We start from the raw sequence: 9,099 nt of genomic DNA, 5'->3' as shown, positions 1-9,099 counted from the left end.
CACGCAATGCCGACATGGCTCAGGTAACCTTCTGAAAAACGCAACAAAAGGAAAAAATCCTTTTCTGCATATCCCACAGCATTTTTTATTTGGCCCTTTATGGAATCGCTTTTGTGTGACACGCAACGCCCACATGGCTCAGGTAACCTTCTGAAAAACGCAACAAAAGGAAAAAATCCTTTTATGCATATCCCACAGCATGTTTATTTCATTAAACAAACGCAGACAGTACCGAAAGGTGAGAAAGAAACAAAATATCAAACAAACATAAAACACCAGAAATCCGATGGGTTGTTAGTTCAGTTTAATTTAATACCAAAGAAAAATGGGATTTAACTGTGGGTGACATTACAGGGCCCATGCTAATTAATGTGAAACAGATACAGGCGAGCACTTTAACAAAAGACTCCATTATGACAAAGATGATCAGAGAACTTTCTGACCCTTGAGACACCTACACACACACACACACACACACACACACACACACACACACACACACACACACACACACACACACAGAAGATGAATCAAAGGTGGGTGTGCAAATCAATTAGCAGCACACATGATACAGGCATGCACGTGCACACACACACACACACACACCTAACTCAAGCACCTGCATCTCACAGTATCCCCAATTCAAGCATGTCTGTTCAGATGGCAATTTGTTTCCAGATACATTCACCTGCCACTTTAATAGAGACCCTGCTCATTCATGAAATTCGCTCATCAGCCTGTCATCTGGCAGTAGGGCAATACATAAAATCTTACAGATACAGGTCAAAAGTATCTCAAAAAATACGTCGATCCTTGAAGCAGATGGGCTATACAAGCAGAAGATCACTTCAGGTTCTACTCCGGTCAGCCAAAACCAGGAATCTGAGTCTGTTGTGGGCACAAGGTAATTGACAACCGGCAGATTGGAAACACATCGCCTGATATGTTTCCAGTCTTAAGCTGTTCAGTTTCAGTGAGCATGTGCCCACTGTAGCCTCATATTCCGGTTATTGGCTGACAGGAGTGGAACCTGATTTCTGCTGTTGCTGCCCATCTGCCTCAAGGTTCAACATGTTGTGAATTTCAAGATGCTTTCTACTCTGGTTGCAAGTAGAATGGTTATTTGAGTTTCCATAACTGTGACTGTGACCGCAATCAAATTTTTCCCATTCTGATGTGGTAAACATAAATGTTCTTGACCTGTACCTGCAGATACCTGCCAGTGCACAGCTCCCACATGATTGCCTGATTGGATAATCGCGTGAATGAGCAGGTGTACAAGTGTTCCTATTAAAGAGGCCAGTCAATGTAGATGTACAGCTCTGGAAAAAAAAATGATCAGTTTCTCTGGTATGTGTTTGAGGAACATGAGCAATTTTGTTTTATTCCAAAAACTATTGACAACACTTCCCCCAAATTCCACAGAAAAATATTGTCACTGAGAACATTTCATCGCAGAAAATGACAACTTGTCAAAATAACAAAAAAGATGAAGTGTTTTCAGTAATGCATAGAAATCAAGATCATATTCAATTTTAAACAACGCAATACTAAGATTTAAACTTAAGATGAGTTCAAAAATCAATATTTGATGGAATGACCCTGACATTTAATCACAGCTTTCATGCATCTTGGCATGCTCTCCACCAGTCTTTCGTGTTGCTCTTGGGTGACTTTATTCCACTCCTGGTGCAAAAAAAAAAAAAATTAAATCAGCTCAGCTTTGCTTGATGGCTTGTGACCATCCATCTTCCTTTTGATCACATTCCAGAGGTTTTCAGTGGGGTTCAGTTCTGGAGATTGGGCTGGCCATGACAGGGTCTTGATCTTGTGGTCCTCCATCCACGCCTTGATTGACCTGGCTGTGTGGCATGGAGCACTGTCCTGCCAGAAAACTCAATTCTCAGAGTTAAGGAACATTGTCAGAGCAGAAGGAAGCATGTTTTCTTCCAGGATAATCATGTACATGGCTTGATTCATGTGTCCTTCACGAACAAAAATCTTCCCCTTTCCAGCCTTGCTGAAGCATCCCCAGATCATCACCAATCCTCCACCAAATTTCATCATGGGTGCAAAACACTGTGGCTTGCAAGCCTCTCCGGGTCTCCGTATAACCATTAGACCAGGGTTTCTCAACCTTTTTTCAGTCACAGCACCCTTCAGAAATATGCAAATTCTCAAGGCACCCCCATATAAAATATACGCAGTCACGCTGACCATACACTGACCCCAGCAGTGACGTTGTGACATGGGAAAGGAGGCCATGAGACAAATTTTGATGATGCATGAGGCGGCGATGATCTGGATTAGTGTAACTATCGTTTTTTGGAATTTTAATTCATTTTATTTATTTCAGTGTTAGAATATATAATTTTTTGACGGCACCCCTAACGAAGCCAGATGGCACCCTGGTTGAGAAAGGCTGCATTCGACAACCAGGTGATGGGATCAAAAGCTGAAAATTGGACTCCTCAGAGAAGATGAGCTTACTCCAGTCCGCAATGACCCAATCCTTATAGTCTTTAGCAAACCTCAGCCTGGCTCTTCTTTGATTCTCATTGATCAAGGGCTTTTTTTTCTAGCTTTGCATGACTTCAACCCTGCCCGGTGGAGCCTGATTTGAACTGTCCTTGCTGTGTGCTTAACCTGATGCTTACTATATCCCTCTGCCAGTCAAGCCAGAACTGAACCCTTCTTTTTCTCACTCAAAACTTTTCTTTTTAATGCTTTTAACATGACGAATAGATATTTTTGTATTCCAATTAAATTTAAGGGACTACTAGCACGTTTTTGCCATTCAGACTGGTCCTATTGCAAAAGGATAGTGATGACCACAGCAGTGGCTTTTATACTTTTCCTCTTGAAATAAAATTTGGTTCAGGTGATCACCTCATCAGTACCTCCTTAAGTAAAATGAGGTGCGCCTGTGTTGGAATTCCAGTACAGTCACTGGAATGAAATGGCTGCCATACATAGAGATGCTGATTATTAAAAAATTGAAGTGGTCTCTTAATTTTTTCTAGATCTGTATAATCAGAACATTAACATATTTGGATCTACACATACCCTATCTCCAAAAATGTGTCCTACACTCTATTAACATTTAAGGTAATATGACTCCTTGATACCAGGTAGGGTAAACATTCATACTCTGACATATTTCTGTGCATGGCAGAATTTCATAAGCAGTCTGGGTATTTTGACTTCTGGTTTTCAGACTTATCTACAAAATAGCAACTCCAAAAATAGTTCACTATACAGGGCCTTAACCAGGATCAACATTCTTTTGTGAGGTCCACATTGCACAAATTTCATACGGTTAATACACGTATCAAAATGCAGTATGTGTACTATATCAAAATATTTTAATTCTAGTTCTGCTTCTAATTAGTCCCCTGTTGATTTGAGCCTCCAGAATATGACATTATACCCATTTATTTTTATGAGCATCAAGACTAAAAACAAAATTGAAGCATTTTCTTTTTTGCTTTCATATTTTCAAAATTGTCGCAGTGAACTGATTTCATATTTAAGAAAAATAGAGATCTTACCATTAATATTCTATTTTTTTGAGTTATTTTAAGTTATAAAACTTCGATTTTCAATATTTTGTATATTGTAGCCTACTTGCATAAAAACTGGACTGTTTTCAATCCAGAACAACCAAATGCAACATGAGGATTGTTTTTGACGTCTCATCTCATTATCTGTAGCCGCTTTATCCTGTTCTACAGGGTCACAGGCAAGCTGGAGCCTATCCCAGCTGACTACGGGCGAAAGGCGGGGTACACCCTGGACAAGTCGCCAGGTCATCACAGGGCTGACACATAGACAACCATTCACACTCACATTCACACCTACGGTCAATTTAGAGTCACCAGTTAACCTAACCTGCATGTCTTTGGACTGTGGGGGAAACCGGAGCACCCAGAGGAAACCCATGCGGACACGGGGAGAACATGCAAACTCCGCACAGAAAGGCCTTCACCTTAAACGTAAAAGCCTCTATGTTGTTTTCTCGGTAAAAGACTCTGTGGATAACAATTATTAAGAAAAGTTCACATGCGCACTTCTTCTCATGTGTACTGAACTTTAACTAAAACAGACCAGCAACAGCTTTTATCCCACCTTGTATTTTTGTGAAAAAAATCTCCCCAAACCTTTTAAAACTAACTAATTATACCTATATTTCTCCGACCCCAATTCCAAAAAAGTTGGGAAATAAATAAAAACAGAACGTGATGATTTGTACATGATGGAAACCCTATATTTCACTGAAAATAGTACAAAGACAACGTATATGTTGAAACTGGGAAATTTTATTGTTTTTTGAAAAATATATGCTCATTTTGAATTTGATGCCAGCAACACTTTTCAGAAAGAAATTTGGGACAGGGCAACAAAAGACTGGAAAGTTTGTGTCATCTTAAAAAGAAAACTAATTAAGTGACTTGGCAACCGGTCAGTAACATGATTGGGTATAAAAAGAGCATCCCAGAGAGGCGGAGTCTTTCAGAAGTAAAGATAGGGAGGGGTTCATCACTCTGTGAGAGACTGTGTGGGAAAACAGTGCAACAATTTATGAATAACATTCCTCAGTAGAAAACTGCAAAAAATTTGGGTGTCACACCATCTATGGACCACAATGTCATTAAAAGATTCAGCGAATCTGATGAAATCTCTGTACACAAGGGACAAGACCAAAAACCAACATTGGGTGGCCGTGATCTTTAGGCCCTCAGGTAACACTGCATTAAAAACAGGTATGATTCTGTAGTGGAAATTGCTTCATGGGCTCAGGAACACTTCCAAAAACCACTGTCTATGAACACAGTTCATCACTGCAGCCACAAACCATCTATAAACAATATCAAAGCGTTGACGCTTTCTATGGGCCCAAGCTAATTTATGATGAACTGAAGTAAAGTGGAAAAACTGTTCTGTGGTCTGAGGAATTGAAATTTGAATTTCTTTTTGGAAATCATGGACACAGTGTTGTCCTGACCAAAGAGGATGGGGTCCATCTGGCTTGTTATTGGCACACAATTCAAAAGCCAGCATCTGTAATGGTATGAGGGTGCATTACTGCACATGGTGTGGGCAGCTTGCACATCTGTGAAGGCGCCATTAATGCTGAATGATATATACAGGTTTTGGATCAACATGCTGACATCCAGGCCACATCGTTTTTAGGGAAGGCTTTGCTTATTTCAGCCAGATAATGCCAAACCGCATTCTACACATATTAAAACTGCAGGGCTCCGAAGTAAGAGTCCAGGTGCTAAACTTGCCTGCCTGCAGTCCAGACCTCTCTCCCACTGAAAACATTTGATGCATGATGAAGCACAAAATACAAAGAAGACCCCAAACTTTTAACCAACTAAAATGTATCTCAGGCAATAACGGGACAACATTTCACTTTCCAAACGACAGCAATTTGTCTCCTCAGTTCCCAAATTTTTACAGTGTGTTGTAAAAACCAGAGGTGATGCAACAAAATATGCCCCAGCCCCAACTTTTTTGAAATGTTTTGCTGGCATCAAATTCCAAAATGAGCGCATATTTAAAAAAATTCAGTTTCAACATTTGATATGTTGTCAGTGAAATAGAGGGTTTCCATGAATTGCAAATCGTCGCGTTCTGTTTTTATTTGCAGTTTACACCATGTCCCGGGCGGCACGGTGGTGTAGTGGTTAGCGCTGTCACCTCACAGCAAGAAGGTCCGGGTTCGAGCCCCATGGCTGGTGAGGGCCTTTCTGTGCGGAGTTTGCATGTTCTCCCCGTATCCGCATGGGTTTCCTCTGGGTGCTCCGGTTTCCCCCACAGTCCAAAGACATGCAAGTTAGGTTAACTGGTGACTCTAAATTGACCGTAGGTGTGAGTGTGAATGGTTGTCTGTGTCTATGTGTCAGCCCTGTGATGACCTGGCGACTTGTCCAGGGTGTACCCCGCCTTTCGCCCGTAGTCAGCTGGGATAGGCTCCAGCTTGCCTGCGACCCTGTAGAACAGGATAAAGCGGCTAGAGGTAATGAGATGAGACACCATGTCCCAACTTTTTTGGAATTGGGGTTGCTGATACTGTAGATAGTGGATTGGGTGCGGTGGACAGCCAAAGCTGAACAGATATTATGACCTGGGGCAGTGTGAGGGGAGTAAGATCACATTTCTAGCATATTCTCAGTTGCTTCACATTCTTGAAATTTTTCAAACTTTTTTTTTACGGCCTTAGTTGCTCATGTAGTTTTATATTCATCACTTGGCATGAAGTCAATGACCATCTGTCTCTTTTATGTCATGTTTTTTTCCCATGATGATGAAACACGGACATTTTACATGTGTGCAACCTCATATTTAGACCTCACCTCCTCATATCTTACTAAATATATCAAATGTTGCCCAAGTTGTGGGTTGCTGGTGACGGTTAGACAGGTGGAGGCATCTCAGGTGATAGATGACAATTGACCACTGAATTGAAGACAGAAATTTCTAGTTACATATGTAACTGTGGTACTGTGAACACCAGATAATTGCTAGCCTTGTGATAATCATCTGGATATCTTCTTGCATGGAGAAGGGTGGGGAGGTACATCCTAGGTCTCCTTGACCTGTAAACAAGAGGCCTTCATGGACCTCTTCAAGCAGCTGCATGGAGATGGCTAAAGGATCAGTAGGCCCTCTGCCTACTTTACTCTCAGGGGTCGTCCAGCTTGCCACCCAGCAGTGCATGTAGCTGGAGTACTAGAGTGTAAAGCCAGTGGTAGTGCAACAGGAATGCCAGCTCTCAGAAGAGCTTTCTGAAACTCTTGTCAGTGGTTGATGCTGACATTAATTACAGGATGCTGCAGGAATTCCTGATCTGGTGGTGCTGGAAGAGTTCATCAAGAACAGCAGCATGGGTCCAGTACCACCAACTGGTGTCCTTAGATGATGCCTTCCAGTCAGCAGAGGATCAGATTGGCAGAGTCTGTGGTGGAAGGTAGCTCTTTACTCTCTCTCCTCTTTCCCTTGTCCCCCTTTGGTTTCAGCAACTTGTGACTGAGGTGCCAGGGCCCTGAAACTGGCACCCTAGACCCGGGTGGAATAATTACCTACGAAATGCTGAATCACCCATTCTGTGCCAGTGAGATGTCAAATCTTGGTATGGCCCCACTGAATGGGTTATGAGTAAATTATTTCATGTTATGGAGAGCTGGGTGTATTGTTCCAAAAATTAGAACCTCTTCTCGACAGGCCATTTCAGTGTATAGTTTGGGGGAGAGGCCTCTTCTATAAATAGTCAGCAATACTGGCTCAATCCATCCACTTGTGGCTGTGATGGTCCAGAATTCAGTGGCATAAGCTAATGCTTTAATGATCCCCTGTGACAGATTAGAACAGAATAGTTGATCTGATGAACAAATCACTGCTATGTGGTTCAAGTCCCCATCACTGGACACTTCAAGATTTATAGTCATTTATAGTCAAGATTTAAAGTCTCCATTGACCCATCCTCTCTGTTCATAAAAAGTCACTTCAGAGTCATTTTCATGCAAAATGAGTGTGGAAGCAGGGGCACGGTCAAGCATCAGCTGTGGAAAGAGGGGATGCAGGTTGAACTGTTAGGTAACATGGTGATAATCACCTGTCTGATTATGGGCAGTTTATTTTGGTGTGTTTTGTTTTTGCTTTCAGGAGAAGTCCATAACCAGAGCCTGAGAGATCGATGCAGCACACAACTGTGTGTTTTTGTGTGTTTACCTACTGTGTGTAATAAAACTGCTGAAAAAAGGGCCAGTGAGCAGAAAAAGGTGCACCTTTTTGAGTTGCCTAAAGTCTGCATCCAATTTTCTCATTTCCCTCATGAACCAGCATGTGTTACACTGGCACTGAAACCCAGGAATCTGAGGAAGAGTGCCATCAGGGAGTCATTGCCCCTCACTGAAATTATCCAGACCCTTGTTGGCATCCACCAACAAGTCAACAACCAAGCACTGTGCCTGGAGCAGGAGTGACAGTTCACGGTCCTTCTCCAGGCCAAGGCAGAGGATCGGTCCAGCCAGCAGGTACTACAGCCACAACCCCAGCGGCCATATCCAAAGTCACACGCAACATGATGGATCCACTGGACTATCCCAAAGTCTCCATTGACCCCTTTAAGCATGTCGTGGAAGTGTGCTGCGGAAGCATGTGCTTGGCCAACTTCACAGTGGGTGGTCCGCTTATTGCCGCTGCTACTGAGGGAAGCTCAGCTCACAGTATAAAAGCACCCAGTCACCAACCTGCTGGACTTCCTGGACTGAAAGCATGATATTTTGCAATGGTTTGGCCACACTCATGAACAGCACCATCACTGCTTCTGCTTGCTGATGATTAGAGAGTTCGGCGACTCTTTCACCTTTGCCCAACAGCTCTGGGACACCTGTTGAAGGTGGCTACTGGCAGAGGAGTGCAACGCTGGTCATGTCATCGATTGAGTGGTGCTGGAGCAGTTCACTGCCCTGCTGCCAGAAGGGACGGGAGAGTGGGTCCAGTGCCACTGTCTGATATCACTGGAAGAGGTGATTCGGCTTGCAGAAGACCATGTGATGGCCTTTCCAGGGGCAGGTGAGCCCCCTGCCCTCTCTCTCTCTCTCATGCTTTCCCTTCCCCTGTTATCCCCATCCTCTCTGTCCTCCTTGTCCCTGCATGAACAAAATGAGGGACAGTTCCCCTGAAACTAGTTCCCCAAACCCAGGGTTCTTCCCTTTTTACTTCACCCTCCTCTCCTTCCCCTCTAATTTCTCCACAAACTCCTCTCTCTCTGCACAGGTTGAACCATCCATGTTCACCAGGACTAGAGCAAAGCCCAGGCAGGTCTGCAGGTGTGGCAGGAGAGCTGGGCAATTCCAGGATCAGCATTATTTCATGGAAGCAGGAATTCAGATCCAGATTCCTCATGCACATCAGGCTTCCTACAATCAAGCAGGAACATACTGTGTGCCAGTGAGTATATAAGGGAGTACACATCAGGCCTTGGTGGACTCAAGGTATAATCAGACCACAGTCCTTCAAAGCCTGATTCAGTGTGGGGCATTGGGAAATGCACAACTGGTGAAGGTGAGGTGTGTGTGTGTGGGGGGG

The sequence above is a fragment of the Neoarius graeffei genome, chromosome 20 (genome assembly GCF_027579695.1).
Source record: "Neoarius graeffei isolate fNeoGra1 chromosome 20, fNeoGra1.pri, whole genome shotgun sequence".
NCBI lineage: Eukaryota > Metazoa > Chordata > Actinopteri > Siluriformes > Ariidae > Neoarius > Neoarius graeffei.
This window is presented reverse-complemented; position numbering follows the sequence as displayed.